Raw genomic sequence first — 18,340 nt, forward strand, 5'->3', positions numbered from 1 at the left:
AGCATTCCTGTGTGTGGGCTTGTGTGATGATGGTTGAGGGGGGATGTTATGGGTATGTGCAGGGGGCATGCTTTAGTGATGGGTGTCCATGCTTTGTTGTGTCATGCAGGGCTTGGTGTTGGGATGTGTGGTTTGTGTTATTAGTACATTTGTGAGGAGTTGGAGTGATAGGGGAGGGGCGAGGGTGCGGGTCTGTGATAGCATGCAGGTAGGGTGGGGGATATGATAGTTAAAGGTTTGACTTACCAGAGTCCATTCCTCCACCGACTCCTGCAAGGCCCTCCAGATGCAGAATCGCCAAGACGAGGCGAGGAGGTGGGGGTCCGCCGCCAGTCCGCTGTACAGCCAGGTGGTGTCTGGAGACCACGGAACGCACCTTCCCCCGTAGGTCGTTCCACCTCTTCCTGATGTCCTCACGATTTCTTGGGTGCTGTCCCACTGCGTTGACCCCGTCGACTATTCTTCGCCATAGCTCCATCTTCCTTGCTATGGAGGTGTGCTGCACCTGTGCTCCAAATAGCTGTGGCTCTACCCGGATGATTTCCTCCACCATGACCCTGAGCTCCTCCTCCGAGAACCTCAGGTGTCTTTGCCGTGCCATGGGGTGGTGTAGGTTATGTGTGGGGTGGTGTGTGTGGTGATAAGTGTGGTGATATGTAGTGGTGTGTGGTGTTTTGTGCGTGGAAGTTGTGTGGGTGATGGTGTTGAGTGCCTGTGGCTGCTAGTTTGTGGAGGTGGTGTCTCTCTATGGCCTTCTTTCGAAAAAAAAATGGTGGTAGGGGTTTGTGGGTGATGTGGGTGTGTGTTTTATATTGTAATGGGTGTGTGGGAGTGGTGTGTGTATATGAATCAGGTGTGTGTCTTTCGAATTGTCCAATGTGGCAGTGTTTTGTATGTGTGTGTGTATTTTGAGCGCGGCGGTGTGTACCGCTAATGGAATACCGCGGTTGAAAGACCACTGCGTGGATTCGTGGGTCGTGATAGCATGGGCGTATTTCTGTTGGCGTGACGGTATAGGTTTTGTTTTCGCCAGTTTATCACTGACCTTTGGTGTGGCGGACTTGTGTGGGTGTCTGAATTTTGTCAGATTCCGAGATGTGGGTCTTAATAGCTGTGGCGGAATTCCGTGGCCACCGCGGTGTGTTGGCGGTCTTCTGCACGGCGGTAAGCGGCTTTTACCGCCAATGTTGTAATGACCACCATAGTTGCCTAAATATTTCCTGACGAAAATATTGTCTTCTAAATATCGTTTACAAAAATATCGCCTCTTTGGAGTCAATAACAAAAAGTGTACATGGAATGGAGTGATATTCTTGCAATCAATATTTAATTAATAATATTTATATTAACAATATTTGTGTTATTGATATTCAGACATACAGCTCTCCACAGCATCCGAATGACTATTTCTCTTTTAGTACTAATGTCAGAATATCACTAAGAGGTTGTTCCCCTAGGTGTGTAGTGACTTATTTAAGCCTTATTGAATGACAATGTTACATCACTGATAAGTATAAAGAGTAAAGAATCTGACGGTTAAGAACAAAAAGGAATGTTTGACATAATATTGTTAAACATATATTGGAGGCCTTTATATTTAAGGACAAAAACATAGCAGTTGGAGGATATTTTGAACAAGACATCCTTACTCCTTGATCCATTTTCCAGTGTACGATCTTAATAGTGGGTAAAATTTAATGCTAAAAAGTTTAAAGGATCATCTTGATGAGGATGAGGACAGTTGTATTGGTGAAGTCTTTGGAATTCTTATAGCTAGGTTTTATATACCTAAAAATTAGCATGGGAAACGGCAGTCATTATGAGCCTCCATGAAACTAGATTATGGGCCTCATTAGGACTTTGGCGGTCTTTGCGGAAGACCGCCACTGTGGCTGCTGCCAAAAAGCCACCATATTGGTGGTAATTAGACCCCATGTAAGAGTCACACACTGGAGACCGCCACTAAACAGCCACAATTCCAGCACCGCCAAGACACAGGTGGGCGGGAAAGAGGCGGTTCCACCATCAGCACCACCAGCCCAACACAATTCTACCCACCAGATTACGAGCCACAAATCACCACAGCGGTTCTACTATGGTGGCAAAGCACTGGCGGTGTGAACCGCCGCTCTCACAAACCCACTTCAGACAGAACACAACACCACATTGGTCAGTTCAAATACCCCACACCTGACACTTTGCAACTAAAATGACAATCGCATTCACCGAGAGCAGGCAAAAATTGACATATACCACCATTATACAAGAGGCACACATACATGTCTCACTCAGCACATACCATACAACTGCACAAACAACACAATACACACATAACAAATACACGCAAACACCACAACCAACCTTTAAATACTACTAAACACCCCCACTCCACCAAGCACCCACAAAACCCACCCCCACCCACAACACAACCACCACCATGTCCCTTCAAAAGCACCCACGCTTAACAGACGATGAGTTGAGAGTCATGGTCAATGAAATTGTCTGGGTAGAGCCACAACTGTTGGAAGCACAGGGCCAGCAAACATCCATTGCCAGGAAAATAGAGTTATGGCAGAGAATTGTTGACAGGGTAAACTCAGTAGGCAACCATCCACACACAAGGGAGGACATCAGGAAGCAGTGTAATGACCTTAGGGGGAAGGTGCATTACATGAATTCACAACACCAGATTGCCATCCAGAAAGCTGATGGTGGGCCCCCACCTCCTCCCCCTGAGTTCACATTGTGGGATGAGGTCTTGGACATCCTGTACCCAGAGGGTCTGACTGGAATACCGGAGGACTGGACTCTGGTACGTAACTACCAGTTCCCTGGCACACATTTGTCCTGTCGAGAATGCTTCCAAACCACCCAAACACTCCCCAATACACTCTATCTCCCACTACACCTCCAACCTAATCACCTATTGTCTCTCTCCTGCATGCCACACCACCACCCAATGCCCACACAGTCCCTGGCAAGTGCATGGATAGCCTTGCCAAGAACAATCATTATAACTCCCATAATGCACTAGCCTATCAACAACAAAACCTGCAATGTGCACTTCACAGCACATCTCTTTCATGTATGACTGTTGCACTAGCTACACCAACTTTATGCATCGACCAAGGACAACTACATGGCAATGAGAGTAATGCAATGGCACCACACAATGGCAAACAAGGGCAAACACAGCCACAGCACTGTCACCAAACCTAATGGCCACTTATCCAGATCAACAACCCTGAAATGGGCTGATCATGGGCTTGAACGTAAGAAGTAATACTCCATGCACCAAATGCACAGACAGGACAAGCTACCATGCATAGGACAAGCTACCATGCATACAAACATACCCTCCTCCCACTTGGACACCATGCTGCAATGTACAGCCAACCTCACTCACCTGATTTGCCACGAGCTACCATGGCACACCTGCCATGTAAACCATCATACAGGGCCTGAATCCACCCACCAAGCATAAGTTACCTAGCCTGATTGACACCTACCTCAATGGAGCATGGTACACATGCCACAATCCACTATCCGCAAACAATGTTTGCAGTGCTGCATCTGTCATTGCCATTGCTGGGAATCATGTCAAACCACTGTATGCATCAGACAAAGAGATAAACAATCACATGTCCACAACTTAACCATCTCTCATTCCATCCACAGATACCCCTGCCTCTGCTACCATGGAGAGGATATCAGAGATGGACAGCCCTCCTCAGGGTGAAGGCCCCAGTGAGGACGACGCCTCTGGATGTCTGGACATTGACAACTTACCTGGCACATCTGGGACACCTGGTCAGTCCACCACTCCATTCCTCACCCTGATCTCATCAATCCCCCCACCCTGTGGCATCAACATCACAAACCTAAACCTGTGTCCCAAGGACAGTAGTGTGTCCCACAGTACAGGGACCTGAGGCAACCCCTCACACTTAAGACAATGAAGGTCCTGGTAACACTGGGGGAGGCACAGACACATGGGGGGGAGGGGGCGTGGGAGGGAACCTGTGGGCCAGAGGATGGGGTACCCAAGGGAGTCAATTGACAAGTAAACCATCTCCCAAGTCCTGGGAGCATAACAACAACCCCAGGACAGGACTTGGGCCACATCATTACAGTGTTGGGGGAAATCCAAAGTCTGCAAAGGAAATAGCACCAGGAGGTCATGCAGCAGTGGCAGGCCCACAATGCCACCATGGCCTGCATTGCAGGGGTGCTTAGGGACACCAACACCACCATGCATGCTTCCCCCACCCTCCAGCAGACCCTTTCCACTAGGCACATCACATCAGAGCCTTCCACATCTGCGCAGCCAGTGGAATGGAACCCCTAGACCTCTGACACCCCTCCATCTGTAGCTGATGAACCCCCTCTCAAAAACATGGACATCCATCCAGACATTTGGCTGGAGCAGATGCCAAGACCAAACCCACTGCCAGGAAGTGATACTATCCTGATTTCACTCCCTTCTGTGCCACTGAGACAGCCTGTTGACTGTTCAGTTAGATGACTCAATATTCCCATGGCCCTTGGACACTGGATCTATGCTACCTACAGCTTTGCACCTACTCTGATAAACTACCATGACTCCACTCGTCACCTGTTTGTCACTGTACGCACCATAGATTTTATTTTTCCTCTGTATGCCCAAGAAAGACTATTCATCACAGCAGTAGCATATATGTGTTTATTTGAACAAATACAAATGTTGTGTATGCAAAATGTTATACAGGTATGGCCCCCTAAACCAACAGGCAGTGTAATTGACAGTAGAGGGAGACATCTGTTGCAGGAGACACAGTACAACAGATATATCCCAGGGCAGATGTAAGGTAGTCACTATTCCAGGTACACACTTCAGTGTATGCACTCATCCAACCTCCAAAAGAGACCATGATAGAGCGTTACATCAGTGTAGAAGGCATGGTGCCACACAAAGCAAATATGTAGTACATAGTTGTCCAGCCCAATGTAGATTGCCATCGAAGCAAGGCAAAACAGAGAACATTTCTACATCCCCTGTCACAGGAAATACATTACAATACACTGTAGCTGACATCTGTCATGTGCAGAACTCTGTTCTGTAAACAGTTAGCAAAGGCTAAAGAGTATGAATGCCTCAAGCCATAGGTATCAGCTTTTCAGTCAGTCAGTTGGTGGAATTACATGAGAACAAGAGAACACAGGGCACATAGCTCAGCACACGTCTGACCGTAGGAGATGTGAAACTAGCAACCTGCAGTGAGTACATATGTAAGACAAAATACTTGTAAAGTCTGCACCTTACATTCAAGCAGTCACCTCCCCAAAACACATAGGGATAGGAACACATTATATTACCACTGATGATTCTAATCAGGAGGACCATTGTCACCAATCAATGTGGATATACATGACTTGCAAATACAGTTAGCATTCCTGTATGTTGCTGGAAATTCTGATTAATGAGCTCAGTCCTAGAGTCAGCTGCACCATCCTCATCTGCTTCCTCATTACCTTTCCATGTCTGCATCACCAGCACTAGTCTAGCTGCCTCATCATCATCAGCTAGCAGCTAGCAATAGTATCTGACATCTCAGGACAAGATTGTGGAGCATGTAGCAATCAACTATGATCTGGCATAACTTTTGGGGAATGTAGAGACGTACCTGGCTTTCAGAAAGCTAAATGTCCTTTCGATTACACACCTCATCCTGCCATGGGCCTCATTGAAATGGAGTTCCCTTCCGTGGCAAGGTTCCTTACTGGTGTCAAGAGCCAGGGAAGGCTAGCCAGAGTCACCTGAGTGCATAAAGGTAGGAACTGTTACAATACAGTTACAGCCACAGTAAAGAATTTGATGACAGGTGCCATAACAGATGCATACAAACCAATGAGCCAAGCCCTCTGTGTGTGAAGTTGTATCATCATTTGTGGGACATTGCTGTTCCTCAGAATGTAGGAGTCATGCACAGATCCAGAAAACATGGCTGTCACCTGTGCGATATACTGGTCTGCTAGACACACCACCTGAACATTGATTGAGTGGTAGTTTTTCCTGTTCCTATACACCTGTTCATTGGCACTGGGATGGACCAAGGCTATACGGGTGCCATCTATGGCCCCTATCACATGAGGGATGTGTCCCATAACAGAGAAGTCTGCCTTCACATAGGCCAAATCTGCACGTTGGGAGAACTTGATGTAGCTGTCCAGGTGTTTCAATAATGCACACAGTACATCCTTCAATACAAGACTGAACATGGGCTGTGACATCCCTGCTGTCAAGCCCACTGTAGTCTGAAAGGACCCAGTGGTAAGAAAGTGTAGCATTGACACGACTTGTACTGTGGGAGGGATGGCATAGGGATTAGATCAGACTTCATCTGGGCACATAAATCCATGATGGTCTGATGATTCAGGTGCTAGGTCTGGATGATAAGCCTGTTCTTCATGGTTGCAAGGACAACTAGTTGTGGGTACACTGGTTCATGTCTCAATCTCCTCATGACAGGGTACCTAGGATAGAGAGAAGAAAATGTACTAAGTGATAAGTACTTCAGACATGTAAGCAGAACATGTCATCATCGCACACACCTAACACTGTATACATGTGTCGCACTGCTGATATACCATTATGGGCATGCAGAAGTGTCACTGTTACAAGCATGTCACATGTATTATCTAAACTATGATGTCACAACATAGACCTACTCCTCAGTTTGTAAATAAATGTTTATGATGCACTAACTTAGGGACAGCAAGGCATGATATGTGCATAATATGGCAGCCGTCTGGCCTGCTGCACAGGACAATTGGAAGTGATCTAAGTCCGCCGGCGTACGTCATCATGACGGTAGGCAGTCACAACCGCCGTGGAACTTCTCATTGGTTAACCTTGCTGCCTATGGGCAATTGGAGCCAATGACAATCACCGCCGGCGGTGACGGTCCTATACGCATCTGCCTGCTTTGCACATTTGACTCCTGACACTCTTGCAAGCAAAACCTCCATGATGTGAGCTGCTGTGTACTGTCCATAGGAGCCATCATGCCACATCCTGCAGGTGATAGGGCCCCGGCCCTCACCCCAGAAGAGCTGGTGAAGCTTGTGGGTGGGGTCCTACCCCTGTATGGACAGCTGTATGGGGCACCAGAGGAACAGGTGAGCCCAGTGCCATTGTTATGTGTGATAGGGGTGTGTGTGATGGTGTATTGGGTAAGTGTACTGGGGAGAGAGTACATGCACGCAGGCGGCTTGGAGTTGAGGCATGTGAGCCGAGAGAAAGGTCATGTGTGGGCACTTGGTGAGTCAGATGTGTATTGTTCAATGCTGTCGGAATGGGACATGTCTACCTGTCTTTCTCCTTTTGTTTGTATCATCCATGCAGGTGAACGCCCATCAGAAGAAAGGGATCTGGCTTGCTATCAGCAAGCAAGTGCGGACCACAGTCGGTGGAGCACCCATTGCAGAAAGCGGTGGGATGACCAGAGACGTTGGGCCTGGAAGACCGCTGAGGCCCAGTTGGGATGTCCTCCCAATGAGGGAGGAGTGCCCATCGGACCCTGACCCCTCTAATGGGCAGCATTTTGGCAGTGGCCTACTGTGAGGTAGATGGGCATTTGAGGACAGCACAGCAGCCACAAGGGCATGAGTACTGACTGTATCCTGGCACTTGGCTGGGCTTAATGGGGATTAGGTGCCTCACTGCAGGCAAAGTGCCATTGTTGTAATTATATCCTGTGTTTTGTCTGTTGGAAATGGGTATTATGCACCCTGACTGAGCATAAATGGTGAACGTGTCGGCATGGTTTTCTGTCAGTGGATGTACATCTCCCATTCCTAGACCTCTCCATGTCTGGAATGTGGAGATGGTCTAATGACATAGGCACATGTGTGAGACTGTCCTGCCTATGCAATGGATGTGAGTATTAGTATCACCCTAAGCATTGACTATGACAAGCTCCATCCATCTGCATTTGTGGCTCTGAGGTGGCAGCCCACTCCCATCTGTGTAGTAAACCTGTATAAGCTACTGTGTGATTCTAGTTTTATCATAGGGACTAAATAGATCATGTACTGGTAATGGAAGTGATAATGTGTGGCTGCCATTACAGTTCCACAACAGATATGGCCTTCATGGGACTGGGTTATTGATCTGATAGCTGTATTGCCACATATAGGTGATCTGCTGACTGTAGGGTATTTGAAGTTAGGCAAACTGGGATACTGATACATGTACAATTGGTGAGGTCTGGTTGCAGATATCATTTATTTCTAGGTACTATACTTGTGGGGATGTAACCGTTAAACCAATGGTATGGTACTATAGGTGGTAAGTTCCTTAGCCAGATCTCTTATATGTCACCTTTGCATGTATATGGGATGTATGAGAATGACCTCACTATGGATATGCTACAGTGAAAAGTTGCTGCCTACATCATGCCCTAATGGAAAGTTGGGGGGCACATGTAATGTACTGGGACTTTTCTGCTTGCCTTGGCCAAGCTGAAGTGGCAGATTAGGAGAGATTGGCCTATTGAATGACACATGGCATGTAGATGTGAATCTATTGTTGCATTTAGTCTCCCCAGGCTACCATCTGTAGTAGTGGGATGTGTAAGTGGTGTACAGGAAGTGGTGTTGGTCCATGTGTGCCCAATGCATCCGAACATTAATCGTTTGAGATGTGTGTTGTCTGAGCTGTGTGACAGGTATTATAATTTCTGGAATGATGTGTGAAGGTGGTGTCATGTTGTGCAGTCTAACAGGTGTAACCGCATGTGTTGTGGCATTGCAAGTGGACTATGATGTAATATATGTGTACCTGAAGTACATCTGTTGTGAAACTGCACTAAGTGATTGAGCATGGATGTGTTATGTGTGATATATGGGCCTTTGTAGATGCAACTAGCAGTATGATCAGTTGTGATATGTGTGTTTGGTGTCTGTTCATCTGGCTCTATGATTGGGTCAGACTATTCAAATGGCTATAACACAGACTCATTTTTTACACCTATGATGTCAACTGTTTGGGCGTCTGACTTGTAATGGCAAAATCAGTGTTGATTTCTATATAGGCATTGCTGTACAGAGTGTTTGGTCTGGCATGTAATGTGACAGGCAGGTGCTGTGTGCCCTGTGAGTGGAGTTGTCTTCAATGTAATGTATATGTTGTAGAGGGAATTGTCTGATTGGGTATTGTAACTGTAGTAGCCAGAAGTATTTTGTTCAATCAGCTGGATATCCAATGGGTGATAGGGGCATGGAGAGGTATGATGTGTATTCAGGCATACAATTGATACTGCATCCAGGGTATGCTGTGCCAGCAGAAATGGCTTTGGTAGTCAACATGTGGATGACTCCAGTTGTGCTGTCCAACTAAGATATTGATGTAGGTGTGAGGGTTGGCATACAGGTGTGGGTAGTAGTGACTTGTTGTGACATGATGTAGGTAATGTGTATTGACACCTGCGATAGCCTAGCCAGGATAGGTATTGTAACAGATGTGCTTGTTAACCAGTGTGTATGGGAGCTATATGAAAACCCATTTTTGTCTGATCGCTCTCTCTCTCTCGCCCTCTTGTATGCATCAGCATCATCAGGAGAAGGAGAATGGGCAAAGGAAAGTCGGGAAGCAGCAGCCCACGGAACCCAGGAAGCTGTAACCAGCAAGGGACCCAGTGGGATGGAGGGCGAGGGGAGTGCCACAGGGGAGACCGGATCTAATGCCTTTTCTTCTGCATCTTTCTCCAGTGAACACTCCCTGGCGGTGGCAGACCCATCTGGGACCACCTCAGCGCCATCTTTTTCCACAACCCCCTTACTAGCACAGCCCTCCTTGTAGCTCCCCACCCAGCTGTCTGTGCCTGCCCACCCAGGAGGGAGGGCATCTCCTTCACCGCAGGCACCTCTGCTGCTGCCCCAGTCAGCCCTGCTGCCCTCAGTGAGGAGGCTATTGACCCCCTGAGGTTCATCTCTGTGGGTCAGTCCACCATCGTAAATGCCATCCAGGGACTGGCAGCTGAGGTCTAACAGAGCTTTGCCTGCCCTAGCTGGCTTCCAGAGATCCTTTCAGGCTCTGGCCTCCTAACTGATGGCAGCCAGTCTCCCTTTGTCTACCGTCCCCCCTCCACCTACCTCTTCCCAATCCCAAACCCCTCTCCCCAAACCCATCCAAAGCACAAATACACACAGGCATGCATTCACCTCAATAGACAAGGGTACCACTGGCAAGCACAAGCACCACAAGACCCATCAACTGCATGCATACAAATAACATCCACCTGCAGACACAACAACATCTGCTATCTACACTGACTCCCCCATTACCCCCTCCACTACACCAGATACACCTGCATCTACCACAACATAATTTGTGGATCCAGCCACAACACCTGTCTTACCCACAGTCACCACAATATCAGACCCGCTGACATCTACCCCAGTCACCACATCCACACCCGCCACAAACACTGACACCCCCACATGCAGCACATTTCCCATACCTGCACACACTACCCCAACAGACAGTCACCCATCCGGCATGGCATCTCCCTGCACCTCCTCCTCCCCACCTCCCAAGACACCTGAATGCCCGTACTCACCCACCCCACACACACCCAGCACCCACAAGCATTCCACGCATGCACTTGCACCCAAGACATCCACACGGATACATCTTACAACCACTCCAGTTCCCTCCACTACCAAACCCTTTTGCCATGACCGCCACCTTGTGTCTAAGAAGCATTTCCTCTCAGAGTTACCCTTGTTCCCTACTCCTCTCCTACCCCAAAGTGTTCTTTGTCCCTCGCCAAGTCCAGACCTTACACCTCAAAGTCCTTCCCTGCCCTTCCTGCTGTGCCATTGCCCCTCTCCCTGCCAAGAAGACTGCCCCTTCCAAGCCTAGGCCCAAGGGCCCCCTCCCAAACCCAAACCCAAGCCCAAAGACCACACTCCCTAATCCATGAGGTGCCTGTCTGCCCCCTTGATGCCCTACCCTGTGGAGGTCATTTTGCAGTCAGTAGTCAAGTTGAGGCACTCTAAGGTGCCTATGGCACTTTGGACTGGCCATTGGCCATTTATTTGTTAATATATTTGTTTTTACATATTTTTCTTACCTAATACATCTGGCCCAACATGTTGTTGGATTCAATGTTGTCATACTTGTCCTGCCTTTCTTTCAACATGGCTTTTTAGTGTTTGTGGGCTTTGGTTTGTGCATTTGTGATGTGTGTGTGTTGGTAGTGCCAGCTGTTGTGCCTGGGCTGCATGTGTGGGTGTGGCCCTGCCATTTGACCCACTGTCATTGCTGTGTTAAGTATGTAAGATATGTTTGAGTTTGTCACATGCATGTATTTTACAAAACTGTGTTGTGTTTGTCTAGAGATGTGTTATGGTGGTGTTGTGTGCCCTTGTGCGGTTGTTGTGTGTGCGTCCATGTGTGTGGTGATGGCTATGTCATATGCGTTGTGTGTGGTGTGACGTATGCTTCGTTGTGTGGCCGTGTGATTGTGTATGTTGGTTGTCTGGTGTTGTTACGTGTTGTTGTTAGTATGTGTTATCATGGGGAGGTGTTCAATTACATTGCTTGGCGAAGCGTTTGTAAAGTTGCGGTTGTGATGTTTTTGAGTGCATCTGTGCTGTTGTGGATGGTTGTGTTAAACAGTGCCGGTGGTCTGTGTCTGCAGGTTGGTGTGTATGGCAAGTATGTGTTGGCTGTGGTGTGTGGTATGGGCCCTGGTATGTATAGTATTGGTCCACTGTGTGTATGTGGGTTTGTGTATGTGCATATGGGTGTGTGGTTACGTGTGTGTGTCGCCATCGCAAGCAGTGTCGGATGTGTTTGTTGTGTGTGCGAGTATTGTGTGGGTTTTCCCTACAGTGTCAGGTAGGTGTGTGTACTCATGGTTGTTGTCTTCTTCGCTGGCTCCAGAGTTGTTGTGCAAGCAGGAGCAGTGTGAGGACTTCCAGTTCAGGTTCCATAGCATCTCCAGGCAGGTATGTGTTCAAGAAGGTGGGTGTTTCCTTTTATAGAGTTGGTTTCCGTCAGAGGTTTCGGGGTGGTGCGACCACTGCAAAAACCTTGGCAGTTTGCAGCCTCGTAATATGTCCAGCGGGAATATGGCCTCTGCCGGCCTGAAGGTGCCTACCGCCATCCGTGGAGGCATGTCTGCACTGGCGGTACTGGTGGTTGTTTGGCTGTGTTCTGTTGGGAAGACGGTCATGGACATAATTTGGCTGTCTTTACTACTGGCCCATTGGTGATATGACTTCGGCTGCCAACATGGCGGTCCTAGGACCACCAAACTCGCTATGACACCTATGTCTGGTGAGTGGTGTATGAGGAAAGGATCTCAAGCATTTTGCATTTATATTCATGACTGAAACATGGTTGCTATTGATTATTTTTTCATTAACACTGAAAATTATTCTGTGACTAGAAATTGATTTTAAAGTGCTGCTTCAAGAGGAGGGAGATAATGTACCTGTTTTTGTGTAAATGTTGATCTTTCCCTCTGCCACACATAATGCATAAGTTAAATTATTTGAACTTTAATCAGAAATTACAAATTTGCTATGATATGATCATCTCAGAAATATCCTCAATATTGAAAATGAAAGTCATACGAATCATCTTGTTTTTGAGGAAGGACGTAGTGCTTACACTGAGCTGACATACTGTTCAATATTATTTCTCACCCATTGAGATCTAATCCTGAAACAATAACCATCTGTGGTTTAAAGAACTGTTAGTCCTGACAGCCTTAGTGTGGCCTTCCCCCAAAGTTTTGCCTACCTATCTCTATTTTTTCTGAACTATATTTTTGCTGGTTTTAGGACTCTGAGCATTTTACCATTGCTGACCGGTGCTAAAGTGTTTGTGCTTTCTCCCCTAAACATAGTAACATTGACTCATACCCAATTGGCCTATTTAGTTTACCTATCAGTCCCTAGTAAAGTGCACTGGATGTGCCGGGTCTGTAAATTAAATGTTGCTAGTGGGCCTGCAGCACAGATTGTGCCACCCACAAATGTAGTCCCTTAGCAATGTCTCAGGTCTGGCATTAACAGGCCTGTATGCAGTTTCACTGCCACTTCGACTTGGCATTTAAAACTACTTGCCAATCCTTACATTTCCATTTTCCTACATATGTCACCCTTAATGTAGGCCCTATGTAACCCATAGGGCAGGGTGCTATGTAAGTAAAAGGCAGGGCATGTACTTGTAAGTTTTACATGTCCTGTGAAGCCTGCTCCTCTCATAGGCCAGCAATAGAAATTCCCTTATATACTTTTAAGTGGTAAGTATGGTTGGACTTGTAGTGAGAAATCCTACTTACTGGTGAATTTGGTTTCTACATTACTATTTCAGAAATTACACTTTTAGAAAAAAATGCATTTTTTCTGCATGTACTGCTATCTTTGCCTTACAATCCACATCTGGTCTATGTGGTTGACAGCTCGCCTTGTGCATTCTACCCTGACAACTATAAACACAGGACACTCAGCTTCATCTGCATTCATCTGCATACTGATGGGCCTTCCTGGGCAGGAAGGGTGAAGGGTCTTTCACTTACACTTCAAAGGCCAGTGGCCTTCCCTCACACAAAGGACTGATAACCCCCCACAAGGCTCCTGGCAGACAGGGCTGGGTTGAAAGGGGAACGTAAACACTTCAAAAACACTCTTTCAAGTTTCTTCCACTTCAAAGGCAGTTGTGGGTATACATATTGGGTCTGTTACCACATCAAATCAGACAGTTCTGGCCCTACAACTGGAATCTGTCAGAGGGACTTCCTGGCTGCCCAAAGGTCACATCTGGACTGATTTGCTGGAAGGATTAATAGCCTTATTGTTGCCTTGCTGCCTGCTGACCGCTGACTCTGCTGGCAGGACTCTACCTTCCAACACAAGTGCTCTCCAAGGGCTTGAATTGAGTTTGCCTCCTGTTCTGAGGTGTTAGGGCTATCAAAGTCTTCACCAAAGAGAAGAAAATCCAGAGCACTGGAAAATCTATGCAACTGCTGCAAAATTTGATGCAATGCCTGCCAGGTCAACACAGCGCCTGTTGCCTCTTCTCAACGTGTTCTGGATTTTCCACACATCGTCCCTGGGTGTCAAAATATCCCGGCATCACAGTGAGGTACAAAGGCTGTTTTCTGGGACACTGATGCATTGCCTTGCACTCTTGTGAAGAAATAATGCATCACCTTTGTTGTGCTGGAAAAATGAACACATCACTTTACTTTTCAACGTAGCTCCTCCTCTGCGGCCCTCTGTGTCGTTATTTTTGGTGCATCCCAGGTACTGTGTGTTAAAAGGATACAACCACTGATTCTTAAGGATTGAGACTCATGTAAACCTTTAAAAAGTGATATCTTGACTGGTGCTTATTGGATTTTTGTCGCTTTGGTCTTAGTTTAGTCAGATAAATATTATCTATTTTTCTAAACTGGCGTGGAGTACTTTGTGTGGTGTTTTTACTGTGTTACTGTATGAGTTATTGCACCAACGCATTGCCTTCTAAGTTAAGCCTGCCTGCTCTGTGCCAAGCTACGAGAGGGTGTGCACAGGATAATTTAGGTTGTGTTGTGATTTACCCGGACTAGGATTGTGGTCCCTACTTGGGCAGGGTGCATACCTCTGCCAACTAGAGACCCAATTTATAAGAAGAACAATATGTAAAGATTCCCAGGTTGCAAGAAAACTATTGAGGCTCTGTACTCAGACTCATGCAGAAAAGAATCTAATGGAATATAATAATCAAATCAAGCCTTCAAAAACTGTTGAGATAAGGGCATAGGGACTGGTTGGGCATTGATTGGGAAAGTCACTTGGGAAGGGGATTCAAAGCACTTTTGGCTATTAGTAGTCAAATGCTCTATTGCCTTCTCTTTTATTTGAATCTTCATGATTTGAATATTTCAGAGGGAGTCTGGATTTCACACTCTACAAGGTTTTATAATCAGCAAGGTGAGGGTTTGGATTATCCAGGACAAAAAGCTAAAGCTAGCACCTTCAGGAAGGACTTTTCAGATTCCAAACTGTGAAAATAAGAACACTACTTCAAAAAAGCCAGGCCAAGGGCATGGATGGTATTCCATATTAGGTAATTAAGAAAGCCCTCTAGTATTCGGCTAAACTCTATTGCCCATTATTTCAATTTGTATGCAAGTCCACCTTTTTCCTGGAAAGACTCTACTATAAAACAGAGCTTTAAAAAAGGAGATAGAGGTGTAAGCTTAAACACCTTTGCCAGTATTTTGCTGATTTTGCTACATCACCTAAAGGATTGGGTATGTCATAAAACAAACAGAGTTTAGGCCCAAAATGAGAATGCTGAGCCATGTATTTGCCTTTAAACATTGGCCCGGAACACAAAAACGTATACTAAGATAGCACCACTCAAAAATGTCTTGTAATCCACCCCATAATACCTATCTGTTGCAAGGGTGTGTGATATTTGAAGAGATTGAAGTTAAAAACATTGAGTCACCGTGAAAGTTCTCTTGTCTGTTCAAGTGCCTATTTTTCTTTTTTCACTACACTACTGGGAACAAGAGGTGTAAGGATTTCTCAATAAATTTCTGTATTTCAGAGGTTTTCTTTAGTCCGTTTGACATAGTCTTAATATTCAAAATCAGTATAAAATCTCTCTCAAGTGGTGTTCTTTCTACACTTCCTCATCTTGTTTCTTAGCCAGTACTATTCCTTTCAGTTCTTCCTGTGTATGTTTCTGTTGAAGAAAATGGTTGACCATCAGTGCCATTGTTACCTTACTCCTGATATTGATGTTTTGTTATATAGCTCTTTTTTTCTCTTCTGCGGTGTGTTTTTCTTCGAGTCGAGTAGATTGTAAATCTTGGAAGCCTAATTGCGACTGTATTGTAAGGCGACGTTTCTCCCAAAAAGATTTGTTTAATTATGCTAATTTTATTATTTTATTGCACAACAGAACATGGGCAGATGAGTAAACATAGCATAATTCAGATCTCAGCCTCATTGGGTGGCTCACAGTGCACCTTAAAATGAAGATATAAAACATTAGAACCAGTGGACTCAACAGAATTCTCCAATTACACTCTTTTCTTTAAGAGGCAACCAACTACATAATATTTGGCGGGTGTAGGATAGTAGCTCTTTTGAGATGGTTAGCCCCCACATTTTGCCTGCTATTTCATGTGGTTTCAAAGTTGTTAGTGCCCTGGGCCCCTGCTAAACAGGTTCCCGGGGCCACATCTCTTTCTCAAAACTGTTGTGATGCATTGGTACTATTAGAAACATCTTTAGATTCCCCTATAAATCCCTAGTAAATGGTACTAAGGTACACATGGCATGAGGTACTAAGGGTAGGCCCCTGAGAGCAGCAACACAGCTTGTGCCACCCTCGGGGACCATGCATCCAAGTTCACCAAGTCCTGGCATTGCAGGCTAAGTGGTCTGGTGCAATCCTAAATTGCAAAAATTACATGGCACACAACATGTGTCCACTACACACTGCATGCAATATAGGTAAGTCATGCCTCTGGCAGGCCTTCCAGCCCTACGGCAGGGTGCATGTTCCTGCATGTGTGGGCATAGATGCATGAGCATTATGCCCAAACTGTGTCCCTGCCAAACCTGGGGCATAGTAGGTGAACTGAGCAGCCATTTCACATGCATGTGCTAGACACTAATTACAACGAGTTTCACAGCAACATGATGGCCACTTTGCACCCTCAGTTGTTTGGTATCAAACAACGCAGAATGATAAAACCAAACTGGTACCAGTATTGGATTTATGGTAAATTGTACCCAAGGGTCACCTTAGACATGCTCCGTGCAAAAGCTAACTATCCTGACATGGTTGCTGGCCAGTCACAAATACCCTGCCATTACCAGAGAGGATTCTGGAACCCTGGAGTGAGAGCTTGTGCTCTCTAGGTCCAGAGAACAAAGCCCTTCCTGGGCAGAGGTATTACACCTCCGCTTGAGGAATGTGCACAGTCCTACCTGCAAACTCCAAAGGGCTTACCGCCCTCGAAACTTGACCCCCAGCCCTGCTGCTAACAGCTGATGGCTGCCCCCACTGCGAACCCACACTTTTGGTGGAAGCAAGGGAGGGAAAATGCATAAAGGACAGGAGGAGTAGCCACCCCCAGTTTGCAGCACCCGTAAGGTGTTGCATGCGAGGTAACCTCTCCATTTTAGTTCCCCCCACCTTTCATGGAAGGAAAATAGACTATTAAGGATAGGGAAGTGACCTCTGCCCACAGGAAGTGGTCACATAGTGGGGGAAGCCACCGCAAGGTAGATCCCATTGGTAACTACTAGGTACTCCCCAAAACATCAACTAAATGCAATATTTAGTGGGACACCTACACCTGCAGATAGAATTTCAAAAACACAAGAAGACCAGCAACTAAGAAGACCCAAGGCTCGAGAACTGCATTCCTGCTGCACAAAGAAAAGGCGCCAAACCCTGCCTGCTGCACCCAGCACTTGACAATCACCACTGAGGAGTTGTTCAGAAAATGGGCAGACTCTAAAAATCCCCAGAGGACCTCCACTCTTCTGAAAATTGCCAATGATCTCTCTCCAGAGTGAAGGCATCACTCTTTTGCATCAAATACCAAAAGAACAGTGAAGTTCAGTTCAAGGATCCAGATGCTGCAGCTGGACCAAATACCACCTGACGGACCGTGAGGACAAATCCTGCAAGTGTGCTAAGTTTGGTGGCACTGCAACTTCCAGTGGCTGAACCGTGCAATAACCCATAGTATTGGTCACTCAACAACAGACACCAAAAAGAAAAGTCCATTCTGGACTCCAAAAGAACCAGGAGGAAGCCCCAGTCAAAAGGCTTCAAAAGCCACCAGAACCACCCACCAGAGTGGCCCTGCTGACCTGCAAGCAACCCTCAAAGTGATCTACCTCCTTCTTCCAAGGGCACCTTTGTGCACAACTCTTGGCTCATCTATCTGCCCTGCATTCGGCCTCCCTGTGCTTTGCACCAGAGAACCAGCTCTGTTCTAAGGGTCCTCCACCCCTTGAGACCTCTACATTCCAAGGGCACCCACTGACTCACTGGAAGTCCACCTGTGCTTTGTTTGTCCAAGTGGTCCCCCGCAGTGATCCAAGGGCTTTTCAGCAGCTGGACCTGCCAAAACCTGGAACCACCTGAACTCCTCCAGCTGGCCCACAGGACTTCTTGATGACCTCGACCTATATGCAAAAGGAGATATTGGTAAACGCATTGCCTGATTTTATATGCATTTTAAAACATTTCTCCCACTGATTCCTATGGTGCGTAATTGCGCACTGAAACACATTTTATAAACTTTGAAAAATCATAACTTAA

This window comes from Pleurodeles waltl, chromosome 2_1 (genome assembly GCF_031143425.1).
Source record: "Pleurodeles waltl isolate 20211129_DDA chromosome 2_1, aPleWal1.hap1.20221129, whole genome shotgun sequence".
NCBI classification, from domain to species: domain Eukaryota; kingdom Metazoa; phylum Chordata; class Amphibia; order Caudata; family Salamandridae; genus Pleurodeles; species Pleurodeles waltl.